At 38.3% G+C, this 22,417-nt stretch overlaps 1 long non-coding RNA gene across 2 annotated transcripts in view; it reads left to right on the top strand.

The window, feature by feature from the left end:
• Positions 1-22,417, top strand: part of LOC126638278 (uncharacterized) — a 300,580-nt gene that overhangs the window by 181,036 nt on the left and 97,127 nt on the right. The window contains exon 3 of one of the 2 annotated variants that reach the window (XR_007628573.1): positions 18,414-18,942. This is a non-coding gene — a long non-coding RNA (uncharacterized LOC126638278). Of the gene's footprint in view, positions 1-18,413; positions 19,179-22,417 lie in introns of those variants that run through there. The other variant, XR_007628572.1, reaches the window with a different exon arrangement.

Raw genomic sequence — 22,417 nt, 5'->3', positions numbered from 1 at the left:
CTTTCTTAATTCTGAAAGTTGATAACTTTGAGGGCTGATCACTTGGAGGATTCATTATTTCAGTGTGAAGGGGCAGTTACATCATGGGCTCTGTCATCAGCTGGCCCTCAACCAGCAGTGTGTCAGAGGTTTAGTGTGTTCAGCTACTTCTTCCTTTGGTCATTGCTGTGTTTATTGTCAGGGAGAGGTCATGACTGGCTCAGTTGTTGCTCATTTTACAGTGTTTAAGTTTTTTATTACAATAAATCCCTGACATAGATTCAGGCTGTAGGTCTCCTAATGTGCTTCAACCTTTGGCATACGAGTTTGAAAATTGCATTACTTGGATATATGTGCACTGAGGGTTAAAAATGTGCCTCAGCTTCTTAATGACTAAGGATTTTTGAAAATACTACTGTCTGTTCATTGCAAATTCGCAGGATTTGTTAATCATAGTCATACAGGCAGACTCTGGGCTGTACCAGTGTGTCTGATTTTAAGCATATGAAGAACAGTGCAGAGTCAGCCCAGAGAATGGAAACAGATATGATCAGAAAAAATATGATCTCTCATAAAAGACTGACAGAACTGGGCTTGTTTAGATGGGAAAATACAGCTGACATGAGAGAGGATACCAGTCTTGAAAGGAATAAAGGTTATCACCAATAGGAAGGTAATAAATTGTTCTCCATGTCCATTGCAGGTCGGGATACAGAATAGGGCAGCAAGCAATGGGATTCTTTTTCAGTGAGGGACCTTTAGATTGGACATCAGGAAAGAGAAGCAACCAGAACCCCTTTTCTAACTGCAACAATAATTAAGCACTTGGATGTGTCACCCTGGGATGCTGCAGTCTTTTCTACACACTGAAGATTTTCAAGAACAGATTAAGGAAACAGCTGTCAGAAATCATTTTAGTGTAGCTTATCCTGCTCTGTTGAGGGAGATGGATTTTATGCCCACCTAAGGTTTTGAGATACTCTCCTGCTCTACACCAGAAGACTTAATGAACTCCATTCTTTTTCTTTCCTAGAAAAAGAATCTTTCCTTAAGTCAACATTACTGCCAAATTTACTTTTTCATGGAATATGTGAGTATAGGGATCTATTTATCTTCTCCAAAGATATTTCTGAATTATTGCTAAGTCATTGCTAAATTATTATCCAAGCTATTTTATCTTTCTCTGCTCTCCATTTTAAAAATCCTATCATACTACTTCTTTTCAGTTTTGCCTGTGAGATTGGGAAGCAAGGAGGAAAATGGTAAACATTAACCCTTTGTTCCTATGTCAACTGCAAGCGCTTTTATAAAAAAGTGTCTTGACTGCTTTATGCAGATAAGATTCAAGAAATGAATTAGATTTTGAATTCCAACTCAAATCAGATATTTCAGTTAGTCACAGTTCTACCATTTAGCAAATGTGTCAGATCCAAATCTTCATTTTTAAACCAATATCCAGACAATGATGGGAGCCAGCTCAGCTCCTTATTCCAATCTGTACTTTTATTCCTCAAGTATCTTCTTTAGAGGGGAATTCTGTATGTTTTCTTCTTCAGTGCAAGGTAGAGACTTTATAAGTAATTCCAATAGTTCTACATTCCAGATATACCTTCCACTCCTGTTTGAAAGAGACGCTGAGCAGGCAACTTCTCTTAACTACATCTTGGTATATGGTTTAATTATGTCTTTTATGTACTAATAATATGGAGATACATTGTGTGTACCTAGATACCAAGAGTGGCATTAATTACCATTCCATCTAAATGGAAAGAAAAGGATGCTATCTTGGTAGGTACTGTTCTGCATAATATGATTTTTGGAGAATAAAATCCTAATTATCATGATATATTCGATATGGGTTGTAGGATTCTGTTTGCACATCTGGATTTGAAGATAGAGGAACCTGTTCTTGAAAGGGCAGCAGGGGACTTCTTCCATGATTACTTCATGAAATATTGCTCAGAAACCACCTCTCACTATATATGTGCACACACATGCACACAAAGCAGGTAAAATTTTACCTTAAAAAGCACTCTGGCCTTATATCCCAAATTCATTCTTTTTACATTTGATTCCATCTCTTCCTTCTTTTCGCAACTCTAATGAAAAGGGAAACTAATGAGAAATGTTTGCAATCCTGATTATAGAACACTGAGCAGCACCAGCACATGCACATATGAATCAGCTCAAATGGATCTTTGATTGCCCATGTGCCTTTATACAGGTTGTGATTTGTGATATCAGGGAGGGCTAGAAATAATTTTCAATACATTAAATTACAGTGCACTTCAAATCTGCTGTGAAAAAAAAGCAAGAGTTCTGCTAGCCCTGTTGCTATCCCTGTTATTATGGAATGCTTTGGGAGGTTTCCTTTTATTCATACCAGTTGTGTGGTTTAATTTAAAAGTCATAGCAAGCATCTAACTTTCTGCCTTCATGTTAAAAGGGTACTTTTTAAAAATGGAGAGAACTCAGTCATTGATTGGGGACACAAACAGTATAAATAAGCCTTGTCATTGCGTGTCTGATGATTTCTGATTTAAATAGCTTTTCATTAAATATGAAATGTCCAAATTACCAAATCATTGTTAGCTGCATTATAAACCATTTTACAGTACTTCTCCAGCATCTTATCTCCTAGCTGCAGGATGTTTGTGGATAATGCTGCCTTCATGTTAGACAAGCAGACAATAATTTGATTGTTCTGTTTGCTATTTTGTGCAGAGCAGCACTTTAAAACTAAAATTCTTTCATGTTTTGTGCTGTGACCAAGTCTGGTGCTTTTATTTGTTGGTACATTGGAAAGCTTCAATATTATTGCTGTAGATCTTTTTTTTTCCTTTAAAGTTTTTCTCACAATCAGTTTGATATATGAACATTGTGTAAGCCTGATAGTCACACACCTGCTCGATCAAGAGTCTTATGTTGCCCAAACTTGCTCCTCAAGCGTTCACCAGGATGGCACCAGATGCAGGGAGATGGTTTCCAGTATGAGAAAGTAGGCAGAAATAAATCAAGGGTTGTTAGTCCTGTTGTCATTATAGGTTCTGATGGATATGATTTTTCTAAGGTAAGATATTTATATTCTTAATGGCTTTTGAGGTGACAAAGTATGTTGAAGAAATTTTTTTATGTATATTTTCAGTGCCAGCATAAAGGTACTTGAGCAAACATTGTTACAGTTCTGATCTTGGTGAAAAAAATGTCCCTCAAAACACATTTTCAATCAGTGGCTCAAAAGATAATGAGTTTGTTTCCAATTTAAGTGGAACCAATGTTTTTCTAATTACTAAATGTGGCGCAGTTTTATAATAAAATAAACATGTTTATAATCTCAGTTCAGAGAGGATATTTGAAACTATGAAACTATTTTCTGATGCTTATGATCCTCACTATTTCTGTTCCTAATGGGTTACAGCTTTGTCAGGATATGTCAGACTCTCTCTGAGTTTTTGCTGGTTCTGTTAGAGATTCTGGTTTGAGTCCATCAAAGCCCAAAGAGTTTCCAGTTGATTTTGATGAGTGAATTCACTCCAGGAGTGTGCTCATCGCCCTAGAAGGAAAACACAGTACTGCTGGAAGCCAGATGAGTGGAGTATATTTTAATTTGCTATTTCAAATCCTCTTGTACTGTTGGTGCAAAACGCAGTTTAGAGGGTTATTGATATGCAAATGGTGGCAGTTCTATTGTGCCCCTGGATGTGTGACTGCAAGAGCCCCTCCAGCCACCACCTCTGTACTGAACACCTTCAGAACCAGAGGCAATGCAGCATCCAGCTCCTGCCTTGGAAAGCCTCCCAGAATGGAACCTGGTGGGCAAAGGGATGAACTATCTGATTTTCTGAGTGTGGCAGGTTGTGGTAATGGTGCTTGTCTACTACCTGTTTGTAGCATGGCAGAGATTTCAGTCCCACCCCATTTCCTAATCTACATATGCTGTGCTGGGCATATACAAGTAGCTGCCCCATCTGTAGTCGTGTTTATTTGTTTTAGAGAATTCAACTGGCATTAATTTACAAAAATGAGGAAGGGTTGCCATCTACAATTATTAATTAGCATGCACATCTGCCGAGAAGGTGTTTCCATAAGCCTGTCTGAAGTACTTTATTGTTGTTGTTTTTTTCATTTGAGGGGGATCAATGCTAATTTTCAGTGTTTACCAGCAATCATAGATGACTTGCAGTTAAAAAGCCATCAGCTCTGTCACATTTTTCAGTGAACAGAATCCCTTTCCAGATGGCCCTTCATTTGGATAATGGACAGCCTAAGGGGATAAAAATGTCACCTGTTGTAGCGAGTCAACAATATTAATAAAAACAGAAGAATAGACCATTCATAAAATGGGAAAGAGCCCAAAAATAATTTGTGAATTATATAGTGAATGTTTTTTGGTAGCAAGAAATAATCCACAGACATCCTCAAATTTGGTCATTTATTGCCTTTGCACTAGCTGTTACCTTGCTGTTTAATCAGGAACTAATCTAATTTTTCTTAGTGTGTTTTCTGAAAAAAGAAAATATATGAGTGGTTACATTGTGATTATGAGTGCAGAGAAATCATGATTACAAGTAGGTAAATAATTGATTTCTTGGCTTGTCTCTTCCACCAAATAATTTTGAAAGGGTTTAACAGAACATTGAGATTGATTCAAAATACTGAAATTTATTGGTTTATTTTCTTTTAATAATTATTTTCTTAAAAATTACAAATTACCACGTGATATAGCAATTATTTACATAAAAATAACATTGAGAGTTGAAAAAATATAAGAACAACCAAGATTTTAAAGTCTCATACAAAAAAAAAAAAGTATTTTTAAAGAAAATCCAGTGGTCCCTCCTCCCAATCCAGCAAAATTTAATGACTTTCTGAAGCATCCAGCAGTGGCTCAGTATGCCTTTTTGCCAAACAATGGTTTTATCTGAAAATTTTTGTCCAGCAATTTTGGTAATCACAGCTATCTTGTATTAATAATTATAGCTGGGAATACTCAAAACATAAATTTCAATGTTTTCTGATAATTAGAGCTAAGTAAAATAGATAAAAGCCCAAGGCAGGAAACCAGATCTCAAAGTAACCAACCCAGCCTGCTCTAAGAATCCCTGAGTTCTTGCCTCACGTTATCCACTGGAGGGTTTCTGAGTTCTCTGTCCACTTGCAGAATATTTTCCATGAAATACCCATTATTTTTCTCACACACTCTCCTAATTATGCTTCCCATGAAAGCAAGAGTTAGTTTATTCATGATCCATCTCTTCTTTAGCACCTGAAGGCACTCACTGACAAACAGGTGATGTACACATAGGAAAATAATTAAGTGACTGTCTTGGAAAACTCTCACCTTGAAGGAAAACACCAGAGCAAATGGAAGGAACTGTGTCCTCTTTGTGTTTTTATGTATTTATAGTCTCACAGATATTTGGATGATGCTTCCCTGTCTTCCCATTTTCAGACCTCAGGCTACCCTGCTGCAGGAGGGTTTGTTTTTTCCATCTTTTCAGAAATTCGTTCAGATCAGACATAACATTTTAGACTAAGGTACCTGACCAGATGACACAGTAGGAGGAAATCCCATGTTTCTCTTTAATAGTTACACCTATTTCCATTGTATATCCTCTGGAGAGAAAAACAACAGATGTCAGTGACACAATCTTCACATCTCATCAAGAAATGGGTGCATAACCCAGATACCACAGAATTTCCAATCACAAGTGCAGAAATTTTAATATTTTTTCAAAATACTCATGCTGTGCAAAGTGATTTTACTAATTACCAGTGGCTTTCAAGGGATTCATGCTGGGTATTCAGCCCCATCCCTCTAAAGGAGGTAAAATTGCTACTGTAAGTATATATTTACTTTTGTAAAACCCTACCAGAGTTTTCCAAAAATGCATAGAAAGTAAAAATGTAAAGTGATGAAACCCATGGAGTTACACTGAGTCGTCCTGAAGTAAGTGAATTAAAGTGGTGCAAGGATCAGTAACAGTGCCTACAGCTGCCAACAGCTGCATCTCTAAAAAGTTGTAGATATTTTTTTCAGCTAAAACATGTTAATTGGAAGTCTTCTTTGCAGGTGAACAAATGCTGAACATGTTGCATGGAGACAACCCTCCAACCATCTGGAGAAGAAATGGTATTTAATGACGCCTGGTTAATGTAAAAGCACTGTTTATGGGCCTAAGAGAGATCGGTAATTAGCTTTTGGTAGGTAGGAGGTAGATTGAGTTAATGTAAACTCTGATGGTAATGAAAAAATCCAGAGTGGAAATCATTTGAAGGACTATTTTCAGGAAAAGGAAAGGAAAACCTGGGAGTTCCTGATTAACTTAGAACATGTTTTGGAGTCACGCTCAAGACTAATTGTTTTACAGCTTTTTTTATGGCTACATATTGATTGAAACCTCTCAGGGGCCCACATTTTATTTTTCTGACTATTTTTCTATGTATTGTTTCAACTAAGTGTAGATTAGGCAGCTTATTTTCAGGGTAGAACCAGATGAGTTTGAAAATCTCAACGTCCATCAGCTTTACAAGCTGAGTAGAAGAACCTACTTAAAAACTAAGCATCGTCATCACAAGCAGCTGATAATTTCATTCACTTCTTCCCTCCCTCAGTGATGTTTGTAGCCAGGCAGATGTGGCCATCTCCCAGGGCACTTCAGCTGGAAAACTGCAGCACTTCTTCAGGGTCTTTCTTGCCACTGCTTTTATTTGCTCTTCCTATGAAGTTCTAGCCCCCATTCATGTATATTTGATCATGAGAGGGTCAAAAGAAAATCATGTTTGTCATCTTTTTTTTCTTAATCTTGAGCTTCCCAGTGGGCAGAGCACTGTGCATGTGATAACAAACCTTGGATTTCCTACAGTAATTATTCACTTATTATGTGAATGGGATACAAACCTGTCCTTGTGGTACTGGAAAGGTGGTTAGAAACAGGTGGCTTTATAAGTATGTAAGAAATTTATTTGTATTTAAAAATGAGACAACAACTGAACTCTAATTACTACCTATGGAAGCAGCAAATAGACTCTTCAGCTTTAAACTTATAAGGAATTTAGGAGGGATGTAGATACAGAAAATGGCAAGAAAATGACAGAATGCAGACATCCAGGGAATCTCCTGATACTAATTAAGTAAATTACACTTAATTGGACAATGTTGCAGTCAGACCAGCTTTTATTTTTTATTTACACACAGAGAATATATTTGTCAAAAGAGCAAATGCTTTGATATTTTGCTTAAATATTAAGTTCTGTGAAGGACACTCTATCAGCTTCTATATTCAGTGCTTTGGTTTTCCCTGTTATGCTGAGTATCTTTCTCATCTGTGTATGACATTAAAAAAATCTCTTGCAGAGTATTACAAGGCTATTTTTCCACTTTGAAGTGTATTTTCATTCCAAGATCAGAGTACTGTGAAACTAAATAAATTCAATACACCATCTATATGAGAACATGACAGATTAATTTTGGGTCTCATTATGTGAGTGTCAAAGCCCGACTTGTCCTCTCCAAGTTAGGGTTTCATGCCATAAGTTTTCACAAAGCCAATATTATTTACAGAAAGGCCCTTCTAACATTTACTGTTACTGTCCAATAATCAGCAATATTTTAATGTTGGGTCAGCTGTGAGGTTCCATAAAATATTTAAATAGAAACACTGAGTTAAAAATTCCTCTGCACTCCTCCAGCCTCTCCCTGGAGCTTAGGTGTGCATTTGCTGCACAGATGGTGCAGCAGCAATATCACACAGTGCTGTCAGACCCCTGATATACGTGGTGCAGCACCATGAGTGCAAGATAAATGAAAGCCTGAGCTGCACATTTCCCAGTGTTTTAAGGATTAATTCTGCTCTTTATTGATCCACTGCTGCCTCCTGGAAAACTTCAAAAAGATATCTCCGTGAGAATATAATTCTACATCTGTGTTATACTAGGTGGTGTCTTGGTTTACTTTAATCATTTTTCATTAATATTGACATTTCTTTGAATTTACGTGATATTTTTTTATCCTGAGGAGTTTGTCAGCCATTGGGTCTGATTCCCTCAGATATCACAGTCATGCTTTGAGAGGTCAAAGGCTTCCACAATTTATCTCTGCTGTTACAGAACCAGGGCTCAAGTGCTTGATTTTGAAAGGCCTTGTACAGTCTTCAAATTAAATTTTGGGGGAGGTTTTTTTTTCCAATTTTTAATGGTTTATATTTATTTAGAAGGCTCATATATGTACTCATTATGTCTGTGCACACAGAAGTAACTATTAATTTTTTGGCACATAGTATATTGTACCAGGGCTAATACAGACCCAGGGATTGACTATGATTAATGGGTTAAGCTTTGCACTTTCCCAAAGCTGCCATGCATAAGAGCTACCTGAGCTTTTCTTGCAGGAGAAAATGGACCCAGGGACCTCCTCATGCATCTGCCCAGCCTTTACTGGAACTATTTTAGGACTGTCTGGTCAGTGGTGTTATTTCATTTAGGTTATAGTAGTTTCTAAAAGTATCTCTGCATATTCAGAGTGAGGCACCCTCATCTTACCAAGTTCTCAAAGTTTAAATGGGAAAAGAAAATGAAAATAAGTTACTTTCTCTGCTATACAAGGAAAGAGATGAGTTGTAAAAAACCAGGTGATTTGCCCAAATTATACAATGAATCTATATATGGCCAGTCTAAATGATTCCTTATCTGCAAAATACAGTGCCAGAGTTCTTCTCTGCTACTATTAATGAGTATTTATGAATATACAAATATTCATTTTGTGCTGTCACCCTGCTGACAGGAAAGACTGGTACCAAACAATTCTGAAAGTAACGCAACCAAAGCTGAGATTAACAATAGGCCATCTCCAAGTCAGGACATCACAGCACCTCTTGTGCATTCAAAAACCCATGTACCCACTCTGCTCCTATTACAGAGTGAAACACCTGGTTATTGCAGGTTATCTGAGGTGATGGCAAATCACACAACAGAAATTAAAAATAAAAGTTTTCCAAGAGCCAGATGCCGGAAACAGTAAAATGTTTATCATTCTCATGGGCTGGTGCTCAGCCAGCAGTTACAAAAATCTAAATTATACTTACTGCACGTTATGGGTTCAGGAGAGTTTTGCTAGAAGAGAAAGGGGGATTTTGCAAGCTTTCAGGGAGCAGGTGATGCTGCAGTATTTCCTACCTAAGGTACTATAACACCACATCCATTTTGCACTCCCTGGTTGATTACTGGAGGGCAGTGTTCAACCTGCCAGAACAGCGTGGTAGCCGATGCGGGGGCACAGTTAAAAATAAAGCAGAAGGTGCTGATGAAATAGAGTGGCTTGGTAGCAGTGAGAAAGCTGTGCCCCCAGATCAATGCTGGACTTGGTCAGACTTGTGGCAGAGGGCTTTTCTCAAGCAATCACTCTGTTAATTTAAGGTCACTGGTCTGGAGAGGCTGCAAGAAGTTGAATAGGTATGAAATGCTTTTTTGTGTATCACCTGCTCTCTTCTTTCTCCTGTACTGAAGAATTTAAAATGTGCCTACTCTCCTATGAAGTAAGACCAGGCATAAAGAAACTCCACAGTTTTAAGAGTAAACAACCAAAGTGCTAGTGCAGTAATTTTCAGCCAGTGAGGAATGAAATACTCTTTAGCTTAACTAATTTAGTTCTGGTTTTATCAGTTTAAAACCAGTAAGGATTATACATTAAGCATTATCCAACCAGTTTTGTAGCAGTTTCAACTTGGATTACTTTTGATCAAATGTCACTTCTGTGTCATACAACAGAGTGTTTTTTTATCTCAGAAGGAAGGAAAGGCCCAAATTTGTGTCCATTATCTTTGCCAGAACTTTCATGACCCTGACAGATGATGGGGATGGCAGTGGTCTCACCACCCTTCTCTCAGACATTCCTTGTCCAGTGCAGGGAACTCTCAGCTGTTCCTGCATCACCTACAAGGTACCTTTAGGTTCTTAAGCTGATCCAGAACCAAAACTCTTGACATGTGGCACCCTTTTAAATAGCTACAGACCAACCACATCAGGCACTCAGAGAGTACCTCAGAGGGACCAGGTAGGCAAATGGGGGTCAGAATGGCGACCTCTGTCTCAAGCTAAACCATTCTGCCCTTCAGTTAAAGGAAGGTGGTAAATTAGCTGCTGAAAAATCAGCGTGTATGTGGAATCCTTAAAATCACATGCCCAGAGTGGCCTTCAGCTACTCTACACTTCATGTTCCCCCAGACTGTTTTGTGCACGTCACAGAGCAAACAGGTTGAAAGAGAACGTTGTGAAATCCCCTGTACATGTGGTAATGGTGCTTCACACAGGCATGGGAGAAAATAAAATGGCAATTTGTGCAGGAGCTCAACATTATGTACAATGCTTATTTTTATTCAAACATATCAAAGATGTTTTCATATCTGAACTCTTTTTCCCTTTTATTCAAATTGGCTTTAGCAGAACAAAATGATTATGAAGCCCATTAATCTTAATTTTTCACACTGAGATTCATTTTGCAGAACTGGAAGCTGCAGAAATGGAACCATCCGCCTCTTTCTCTGTCACTAGGATATCTAAATGTAATGCAGATTGAAAATTAAATGCAAGAGACAAGATAGCAGTTCTAATAACCTAGTAATTTCTAAATAAATAGACTTAGATTGATGGAAGAGAAAAAAAATCTGTTTTCCCAGTGTCACATGATAGTAGTACTTGTATAAAAAGTCTTGTGTTGATTATGATTTTCTAAAGCTTTAAATTTTTTCCTCCAGTCTATTTAAATGTATGTGAAGTAGAACTGATACTCTACTATCTTATATCTTCTTCAGTCACTCACAGGAAGTTGTAAACTGTGGCAGATTTGGATGGCACTATTTCAAACCTCCTTTGCATAGTTTTATACAAAGGGGAAAACAATTAAGAACTAGACTTAGTATATTAAAAAATATTCACTTTTCTTAATGCAATATGTAACCCTCATGAAGTGCATGCTTCCATCCAGCAATGTAACATTAAATGCTGTGATATTTTAAGAAGATTTTTTGGATTATGTTTTACTTAGTTGATATCAATTATTATCTGAGAAAATTACAAAAGAATGTTATTTCCACAAACATTTTTGTCAGAGAAGAGAAGGGGTAATTTTCCACTACTGGAAGGTTTGTGTTTTGCAGTGGGTGTGCAATAGTGGGATAGAATTCAAAAAATTATTGGTTCAGAGTTAACCTGTATACCTTCCTGAAACTGAATGAGCATTATTTTGTATCTCTTGCTTTTATAATATAATGTTTCAGTATCTCTTGAAAAAAAAAAAAAATAACAAAAAAACTCCCACTTTGCTTGCTTTCATTTAAAATTCTGATCAACTGATTCAAACCCATCCATTTCATCTGACATTGGTGGAAAACTGGTCCCAGGTCCATTAAAATTTGGCATTTTCACAGTTCAGTTCAACAATCTTGTTACAAAAATTTCAGGATATTCAAGTAATTATTGAAAGTGTTATTTTTAGGTAAACTTTAGGGGATGGACTATGAACTTCTCACAGACATTTATAATCTGATAGTAATTACCAGGAATGTTCAATAGGAACTTTGTAGCTTTTGCTTTGATTAGGAAAGCATTAACATACTTAACTCATGAGAGTGCCTGGGAGACCTCTGGATATGTCAGCAGCTCTTCAAATTGACTGCCACTGGATGATGGCAAAGGTGGATTGGAATCATGTTCGAGTGCTTCTGTTCCTTACTTTCAGGGAGATCCCAGAGGAAGGTGCTGGGTAATTGCTCGTTCACTCTGAGAGCTCTCTCTTCATTATAAAATAAATAAATGAATAAAAATGAAAGAGGAAATTGCACCATTTGCTAAGCAGACCAGACATTACTTCATAATTGTTCAGCAGAGAAGAAGGGGAACCAAATCCTGTGCTCTAAACCATCCAAGCACAAGAGAAGAAATTAAGAAAGCCTCTGTGTCTGGGCTGCAGACAACTGTCTGTGTTTCATCTACCTACTAGGTAAGGAACTTCCCCTTTGTAAAGCCATTTCATTGATCAACATTAGACTGGATAAATTTGGAAAGCTGGAACAGAATGGGTCATTTTCTAAATTAGGAACACTGTTGCAGTTCTCTTTTTGTAATTTAGTACATGCATGAGAGGGATTTGTAAATGTCAGTTTTATTACGACTTGAGGAATGTACAATAGCCAGCTAAGATGGACATACTACCCAAATGTAGGGGTTATTTTATTCCACCATTTATGCTTCTTGATTTACCTAGCATACCCCAGTAGGGTAGGATGGACTAACAACCATCTCTCTGTCATGGTCTGTAAGAGCCATTAAATCTGAAATGGCACCTGTCACAAGCAAGGCTACCCCAGCCACGAAGAGCATAGGCAGCAGCAGAGGAGAAGGCTGAGGTAGAACTGATGTAGCACTTGGTGTTTAGGAAATGGAAAACACAGGATACCGCTCCTGTTCTTTTCAAGCCTGTGGCAGGTGCCTTGTTGTGCAGCAGATGTGGCAGGTGGGCTCTGGGATCTCCTTTCAAGCCAATCAGGACAAGATTTCGGAAGAGAGAGAATAGCTTATAATTTGCTGCCTTCCTAATAAAAGGAACATGTGAAAGAGAAGAGCAATTGTCTGCTGGGCTGTCTGAGGAACAGACATCAGAACTCTGCAGGTGCACAGGAGTGTAGAAAAAACGTCATGTTCACAGCGTTGCCTGACAGCAGAAACAAGGGTATTGAACCAAGGATTTTGTAGTGGACAAGGTTGGATGGAAACAGTTTAAAAGCCAGCTAGATAAGCCCACTCAGGGCTGCAGCCTGCTTCGTGATCCAGGACACAAATAGGCACTTTGCTTCACTATTCCTCTGGATTACCACAACAGAGTTAAATTTGAGGCTGTGTTGTTTCAGGTGCCGTAGTGTTTTGGTGCTTTAGAATTTTATTTCTCTGCTTTCCTGTTGTAACATTAATTATTACCAGATTCTAATTTGAAGATCTAGGCAAAGAATGATATGTTTCTGTCTCAAAGTTAGGTTAGACAGCATGCTGATCAAATTTCCCTGACACAGGCTGCCTTCTGACCATTGTGCACTGTGGTTCTGTGCTGATCTAGGAATCTAATGTCACCTGCAGATTAAACCTGAAACACATAAACAAAAGTCTGCTGAGAGACAAGAGTGCTTCTCTGTTTGCACAATGTTCATAAAATAATATATTGATATCATGTTGGCATTGGCTAAAAGGGAGATTTAAGATAACTCACTGAGGATTTGGAAGAAGCAGTAAAAGGATATTTGGTTATTGCTTTTCAGTGACCTTTCCATCATGTTTTTTATTTTTCTAACAAGAATCCAGAGATGACCAATACAACCCAAACATGAGATACTGTGGGGTTACAACAGACTGCTTTAGAACAAACTTGATACAACAGTAAGCCTTGCCATTTGAAGCAGTAATGATCTGGCAGTTTCCTCTCCCAAAATCTCTCTAAGGATTCTGATACTTCCAATTGCAACATGTAAACAATAAAATAAATCTAAAATCAGAATTGTCATATGGCATAGAGAGAAGCCAAAATTACCAGGAGCTACAAAGGTTTAAGATGTTTTTCTCTTGTACATGGAGGTTACCAGGATTGATGGCATGGAAAGTTTGGGAATTCCTCAGCTGCTTCAGCTCAGTCAAGCATTGCAGCCTACTGTGTTGATCCTGTGGTTTGCCAGTGTTGCTGCATTGCTGGAATCTTCTGGCGTTTGGGGTAGGACCAGATGAAGTCTCTGCTCGTGCTCACACACTGCAGGAAGTCTTCCCAAGTTTCACATTTAACATCCTCTTTTATGCAGAATGCCCTCAAATTCTAATCATAGGAAGCAGGACTAAATCTTTAAAAGGGTATCCATTAAAAATATGGATATAGATGTATATATATACATATACACATATACATTGTGCTTTATGTTTTCTGACTTCTATGAGAACTGAGCTGTACTTAAGAACAATAAACACGTGGAACCAGAAGGTTATTGTCTTGGGGGATTTTTTTTGTGGACATCACAGGAAGAGGAAAATGTGGAAAATTATTGCATAAGGTGACATATGGATGGTTTTTTTTGGTAAAGCCTGTGAAAAAAAAGGTGTGGCTATCATCTTCTTGGTGGTCAATTACACAGCACAGGTCCAAAGGTCCAAAACTCTCAAGATATAAATAGACCTAAATATTTATAGTTGCATCTGTAATGTTCATTTTAACTACACATATAAATACTTGGAGCAAGTGACATTGTGGTAGACCAAATGATGTACTTTAATATCTTTGAAATGGATAAGCTGTGCCCTGAAAGACAGGCATCTGAAACCAGGACAAATGTACCAGGAATCATCGGGTCAAAAGTGCTGATCTTAGAAAACTTTAGGGTTCACTGACCTCTATTATATTTTATATTATGCATTAACCTGTTTGTATGTCTGTGTCCAAAGAAGCCCATCACAAATATTATGCTACTATACAAATACTATGAATATGTTAATTAATTGAAAATGAAGAGTTGGAAAAGAGTTAGCAGCAGCCATGTATGTCTCAAAAGGAGTCATATTTTCAACCTTCAATAAACTAATGTGGACTGGAGGAAGAAGACATTCTGCCCAGCATTAAAGAAGCATATTGAAATAGAAAATAAAAAAACAAATCCAAGCTTATTCAAATTTCATGAATTGGAAAATATGAGACTCACTTAACTCTCATAATTAAGTGTTTTTTGAGTAATGACTTCTGGTTTAAGTCCTGAATGATCTATATGTCATCTTCATTTGGGCAGAGGAAATAAAATCTGACAGAGGTGAGTATATTTTGAAAAAAATTTGCATTATCTGTTTTCCAGTGAGAAACTGAGCAAGTACAAGCATTAAGGCTAATGAAAAACAACCATATGAAATGTTCTGGATGTGGCCAGTATGAATACTTGATCAAAAATTGTTACAATTAAGGCATCATGAAATTTTTTTGAAACTTTACACAGAATAATTTTTTTTTATTATCATAAGAAACAATGATGAGTGTTTCTGCTCTGCTATTGCTAGCAATATTTGCTAATGCATATTTGAAAACACAGGTATCTCGCATATAATTCTACCAGTCTGTGAGGAGTATACTCTTGACAGCAATAAGGTGTTTTGATTCACCAGAAAGAACCTAAAAACACAGCAATAACAAAGTAGTGCACAAACATAAAAAATAGTGGTGGTATTTTTATATGTCCATATAGTGAACTTCTTGGAATATATTATGTCAGTCCTCATTTATTTCATCTTGAAATACTCAAACTGTTATTACCTGGATTACATTCAGTCTTGGAACAATCCTAAAACATTATTATTGCCCAACAATGTGAAGTTAAGTGCTTATAAATAAAGCCTCTTAAGCATAGTGCAAAGAGTTATTTCTGATGGAGTGCAGGGCATTAAAATGCTGCTAGATGATATCCCAGCTTGGGTTTAAAGAATTAATGAAGAACAAATGTTCTAAGTGACATGTAAGCATGAAATGCTCTCTGTGGGTTGACCTTCATTCTTCTGCAGTTAGTTAATGAGGATTCTCTTTGTTATCTTTCTTGCTGAAGAACCTCAGGGCCTTGTATCATTATTGAATGAACACAATGTCACCTCAGCTGGCAGAAATGTTTTGTCTTTTGTCAGGAAAAGAAGTTTCCTCATGTCAGCTGGTGAAAGCACAACACGGCAACAAGCAATGGAGACCAGACATTTCAATTCAGCTAACTTAGCCCAGTGGAGATGTTTAACCTGCTGTAGCTGTTTTGATCAAAATATTCAGGCTTCATTATTCTGTGACTCTTGCATCTACTTCTCAAGTTTGTGATGCATTGTTATAAATTAATGATAAACAAAAGCATTTTATCTGGAGAACTGCTCTCAATATTCCCCTTTTAGCAGTTAATTACCATTTGTTGCAGAACAGTATGAATTTTTTGAAATGAAAGCTTAAAGAACAGCTGCTTTTTATCCAACTCAAAATGACAAGTGTATTGTTAACTATCAGTGGATCTTGTGAGGTGGGGATCACATCTGCTCAGAAAACTGGAGCTGGAACTTTGAGCTTTTCTAGGAGCTGTATCAGATTATGCAGAGCTATGTAAGGGGTAGAATGATAATTGCAAGTTTCATCCCACATGAGTGTGTTATTTTGGCACCTATGGTCCTTCTACACCACAGCAGAGCCTCCCCTATCCCCCTCTTTCCCCCACCCCAAAAAAGAGTGACTCTTCTATCTCTACTTAAAAGTGGCACAGGGTGAAAATGCACATGGAAGGGGAGAGAAGGCAGTCATTGAAAACAGTATAAGGAAAGGTTATTCATGAATTATTCATCCTGGTGTTGTATATACAAGACATGGGAGCTTATCATGGCCATACAGAAGATCTCTGTTGAAGGAAGGACAAGGTGTGCAGGTAGCAATTGGTAACAAAGTTTTACAAACAAAAAGGCAAATACCTTTTTTTTCCATCTTTTTTGGCCAGTAAGAAAAAAACCTGACCACTGGGGAATGCTTTCCTCAGTTTCCTGTCCTGTGGAGACACATGGAGAAACGCCTTTTTTTTTTTTTTATTCTCCCCTCCCAAAAAAAACCTCCACCAAACCAAGCAGCAAAAAACCACCACACTCTCAGAGCCCCATCCAACCTGGCCTTGAACACTTCCAGAGATGGGGCATCCACCATTTTTTTGGGCAACCTGTTTGAGTGCCTCACCACCCTCACATTAAAGAATATCTTCCTAATATCTCATTAAACCCTGCTCTTGGTCAGAGTGAAGCCATTCCCCCTTGTCCTGTCACTGCAGACCCTTGTCCCAAGTCCCTCCCTATCTCCCTTGGAGCCCCTTTAGGCTCTGGAAAGCTCCACAGAACCTTCTCCAGCCTGAACGACCCCAACCGTCTCAGCCTTTCTTCACAGCAGGTGCTTCAACCCTCTGAGCATCTTCATGGCCCTCCTGTGATGCCATCAGACCTCTTTCCCATTCCACAAAGACATATTCAGATTTTAATAAATCACCCCAGGACCAGTCTGCTCTCTGGCAAAGCTTTCTATGAGAACAATCCTAGAAAAGAAAGAAATTCAGTGATCAGGCTTTCCTTTTCCTTTTCCTTTGGAAAGTCAGAGATACTGGCAGAAATTTTTATTCCAGTTAATATTTGTCTATTTTCTACTTAGAGACATCTTCCCTCACTCTTGGATTTTGACCGGAATTTTATTTTGCCACTTATTCTTTCAGAAGTGTGGGGGAGCTAGGATATTACAAAATAAATTGCTTGTGATAAAACAGATAGGAACAAAATGTGGTTGGAAATTTCAGATCACTCCAATCAGCTGAACCTTTGTGTGAGATAATGGTGATTATTTTATTTAAATAGGTTTGCCTACTTTAATACTGTGAAGAGCAATACTCTGTTATAGTCTGTGTCATAAGGTAATGAGCAACAGCAAATGAGACCTGAAATGATATGATCTATTCAGAGGTTTTCTTATGTTGCACTTTGCCTTTTAGTCACTTTCCCTTTTTTTTAAAAAAGGGTATTAGACACATATTATCATCAATTCCATTTGTTATTCATATATAATGGGGAAGAATGGCATTTGTGAGGTTTGTTATCCCAATATTCAGCTTATCTTCAATCTCATGAACTACATTTTGGAGCCAACAGGCACATATGTTTTGTTAAAGTCATTAAAATAATGCTGTATTAAATACTTATCTAAAGTAAGACAAGTACAACTGTGTTACCTTCTGGTTATTAGGATACATATGTCTAATATACATTAATTTTGGAGTCCCTTAGGGGACAGCCTTGTTATTAATACAGCAAAGAACAGCTGAGTGAGCATATGGTTTATTAAGACATGCTTATATTAATTACATGTGGATAGTGTTCAAAAGGGTCACTGGTCTATAACAGAGAGACCCTTTGTGATCACTGCTTTGAACCTCAGAGCTCAGTAGGATTACTCTTGATCCAATCTATTTGTCTCTGGCTGGAAAAATCATTATATTTGTGTCTGGGTTGGAAATTAATGAAACACTTCAGAACTCAAGACCGTGAAAACTCGAGCAATTAATGAATATGCAAAACTGAAGGAAATTTTGCAGGCATGATGAAATTGCATGGGGGAAGGTCTAGAGCTCCCTTATTTCTGTAATACCTTATGCAGCAATCTGACCCATAATGCAGCCTTACAAATGTACATAATAAAGCAGAATAATCTAGTAGTTGCAGGTCAGATTTAAAAATCAGTTACAATCCTGTCTGCATGGTTTCCATCCTCACACTGCTCAACTGATTTGCTTTTTGAATATTGCAATTCCTGCTCTGTTACTTAAACCCAGTGAAAACTGATGATGATCTGTTATTCTTAAGGCTGTTTCTCATTCCAGGAGATGACATGTTCTGCACTGTCTCCTGCAGGGCATCACTGCATCTTTTCCTGGAGTGCCAGGCAGAAGACTGTGTGAGCCTGAAAATAAAAGTAACGTGGATTTAAACCTGGAGAAGAAGACCCAGCGTGGAACAAGCTGAGGACCGCTCAGTTTTATGTTTCTTCCTCCAGCTTTAACACTTCTCTGATTCCAGAAAAGGTGCAGTTTGGTCCAACACCTGGAATCCCCTGTGCTGTGTCTGCTGTGCCCTATGACGAGTTATGGACCCCCTGTGACGCAGCTGGAGCAGGGCAGGCTGGGCTTGGCCTTTGCTGTCACTTGGCTCCTGAGCAGGTGCCTGGTTTGCTGCACAGAACACAACTGCAGGAAGAAAATGCACTGAGAGGAAAGACTGTTCCATTAATGTTTCTCCTTCTCCTGCTGGATATAATAAGAATGCCATGTTGGATCCTTTCCTGTGTTAGCAGAAGCTGAAAATTCAAACATAATGAGCCGGGCCCCAGAACTGTGAAAGTAAATCAGTGCAGTAAGAACAACCTTTTAGTAATATTTTCTACACACTTCATTTTCTTTACATTTCTTGAAAACTCAAGACATACTTTTCAGTACTACTTCAAGAGCATTAGGGCAGGATCTGTTCATAAATTGCATCTGCAGCCCTGAACCTGTCATGCAATTAGTCTTGGGGCATTGAGGCATTAACATAAACTCAGCTGTGAGATGTGGAAGATCAAAAGTTGGTCCAAGAGTATAAAAATAAAAGCAGTGTAAACACTTCTGTGCTTCTGAGTTTATCACTACCTTTCTTAAAATTTTCCCAGGATGTTCAGCAGCCTGTGGGGTGGGTGGTCAGGAAGGCAGCGTGTCCCAGGGTTGCCTGCTGAGAATGAGGGGGCTCTTCCTGACTGGGGATGCCATTCCTGTGACATTCTAGGGTTGTTCCTGTCTTCAGGTGAGAAGGATTAGGTGGGGCTTCATTTGCCAGTCCTCCACAGAAGGTGAGGGTAGCATGTGGTGGGGTGGGGTCCTCTCTCTGGGACCTCCCACCTGCAGTGGCTCCTTGAGTCCACAGCTTGGGGCTTCCAGAACGTTTTGCCACTGCTGAGTTGTGAGGAATAGCCTGGAACAATATGGTGCTGGAGCTGCTCCTGGGAAAGGAATTTCTTAGGTTCCCCTGGCTCAAAAAAAGGTAACAATGGCACCTGGATGGACTTAGTTGATTTGTTTGTATTTGGCTTGGTCTAAAAGCTACTCTCAGTAGATGAGTTGGCATTTTCCTATGCTGTTTTGGCTTTTAATAAACTGTTTCAAGGTGTGTGCAGGAACTATCTGCCATTTGAGATGTGTGGGAGGGGTGGTTTCTGCACCATGGCTGAGGTGCAGAGAGGCTGTGGGAGATGGGGAGGATCAGCAGCCTTTTGGCTGCAGGTGTGGCTAACCAGATGAGTTTTAATAATGGATTTGGTAGTGCTTGGTTTATTTGGTGAGTTACTTAAGGAGAAACAACAAAATAGAGATCTTGAGGTTGGAAGGGATGGTAGGAGCGAACCACAGAGGGGCACATGAGGCATCCATCAGGTAACTTTCCTTGACTGGGTGGTGATAACTTGATAAACATGAGGGATGATAGTGCAGTGTATTGACCTTGTGGCGTGGATACTCCTAACAGACTCAGAGGTGTTGTGCCTAACTCTGGGTTTCTCTAGCTCTTTAAATGACCTGCCAACATACAGCTTTTTTTCTTTATTACCCTTTAAAACAGGGGAAGCATTTTACAGTGATATTCTGAGAGCAGCCTTTGGTAGGGAGCCCTGGAGGACAGTCTCTCCCCTATGAAGAAGAGGCCTTACTAGTTCTAAAGATGAATTCTATGCAATTTCTTATTTCAGCATTTAGTTTTTAAACCTTTTTAGTTACTAAGCCTGGTAGCTGAGTTGAAAAATCAGGGGGGTTGTGAGTATTTTTTCGGTCACACAGTGTATGCAAAGAAAAGAAATAAATGTGATTATAAAAACAGTAAGGTATAAGACACTTTATTATCTCCTAAAGTATTCTTCATAGTCTTCAAGAGCACATACGAACACCTGCTTTATTCAGTGCAGGGATGAAGCATCTGTTGGTTTCATTGGGAGTTGCAAACGTATATTTATAGAGTGTTTGGTGACTGAAATGAAATATGGACCTCTTAAGCTTCAAAGTTCTTTTGTTATATGAGTTTTTTCCTAACTTAATTAGTAAAGACTTCTGAGTGTTTGGCATCTATTAGGTGTTCAGGAAGTTGGAAAACAAAGCTCCTAAACAGTGCTGTGCTTGGTAAAGGACTGCATATTCTGACACTTTTCGACTGAAAATACTTGGAAACTGACACAACTCCATAAAGTTCTAATACAAGAAGAGCCAAGTGTTTTACTTTAATCACAGTAGAAGGAACAGCTGAGGTATAGTGTAACAGCAATAGTTCCAAGCTAGAAGCCCACAAATAATATAGCTACAAATTATATTGTCAAGAGAATCCAAATACTTTGTATTGTAGTCTAATACATATTAATTTGAGAGCCCTATAGGGGACAGTCTTGTTATTAATACACAGAGGAACAGATGCAATAGCATATGGTTTACCAACTTGTATTTATGGTAATTCTATGTAAATAGGATTTTAATAAGGTAACATTAGTCTATAGCTTCATTTTTGTAATATATCTTTCTGCTTTTAAGATGATAATGAAATCATCTAAATTGGGGTCTAGGATCATAGTACTGGGTAGTGGAAAGAGTCTATTTTATGTAAGACATAAAAATGGGTAAAAAAGTATCCCCTTTTAAGTACTGTGCCATAATCTAAACTTTCAGTGAAGAAATTGGAATTTTGAAATTAGTATTTTGAACTTCCATTCAACCTTCTTGGAGAAGCTTGCAAAATTTTGTTAAATCCCAGACAATTTCCAGCATCACCTTAAATCTGATGTCTGTTGAACTTGCTATGCAGCTCCTCTCTTGCTGTCAGTTGGGAAAGTTGTGAATGCATCTTTGAGTGAGCTCAGGCCTCTCAGCAGCTTTCTCTGGGGCACAATTTTTTTAATTATGCTCCCAGGCACTGCTTGGAGCCATTTCAGTCTGTGATGAGCCCAGAGTAAGCAATCTGTGTTCCTGCAAGCAGGTGAGGAAATAAAGTACTAATCAGCACTAGTGCTTCAGAGGGCTTTGGAAAACTTTCTGCCTGCTATTAGGAATTTCTGGTGAATCAACTTTTCAAACTATACCCTTGCAGCTCAACAGAATTGTGTCTTTGAGGTAGCACTAAAGTTCTGTTCTCTGGCCTAAAAAGCCTTAAATTGCATTTTCTGTAACTTCCTGTTCCTGACTGAAAAGTTGTAAATAGAGGTGAAAATTTAGTTCTCCCTCCAGTAAAGGGATGTGGTTGTTTTGTTTTTTCAAGAAAAGAAAAAAAATTACCTGAAACTTGTTTTGCATTTCTAATACTCTGTGTTTTGGGATGATTTGCAGGATGACAAGTGGAAATGCAAAACTAGTTTAAGCTTAAATGTGAAAATGCAGTTTATAAAGGAGTCTAACAAAACTTTGCTGAGCAGGCATGTCAGAAATACGTTGTTAATATTTAGTTTTATTTCCCCTCCAAATTTAGGGAGGCTGTTTAGAATATCCTATGTGTCAGAGTTGTGTGGTTATGTTTTGAGTAAAGGAAGCCAGCAGTAGGATTTTGCACTGTAATTGTTTGAAAAATGCTGATGGAAGTAACAATTCAATGTCAATGCCACAAAAATTTAGGGTGCTCTGCTCCTTTCTGTTCCTCAAGTCTTGGGTGTGATCTGGAACCCAAAAACTAACTCCCCACAAGGTTCAAGTTCTGTGTTGGGCTATTAGAGCCACTTCTACACTGCAATTGCTGAGCTTCTGACCATCGCTCAGGGCTTTAGGTACAGAGAGATGCCACGGAACTGTCAGTGTCTGGGGTGGTGCTGTGGCATCTGATGGCTGGTTGT

Source organism: Myiozetetes cayanensis, unplaced genomic scaffold, assembly GCF_022539395.1.
Source record: "Myiozetetes cayanensis isolate MyiCay16 unplaced genomic scaffold, myiCay2020 scf17, whole genome shotgun sequence".
In the NCBI taxonomy this organism is placed as follows: Eukaryota; Metazoa; Chordata; class Aves; order Passeriformes; family Tyrannidae; genus Myiozetetes; species Myiozetetes cayanensis.
This window is presented reverse-complemented; position numbering and strand designations above follow the sequence as displayed.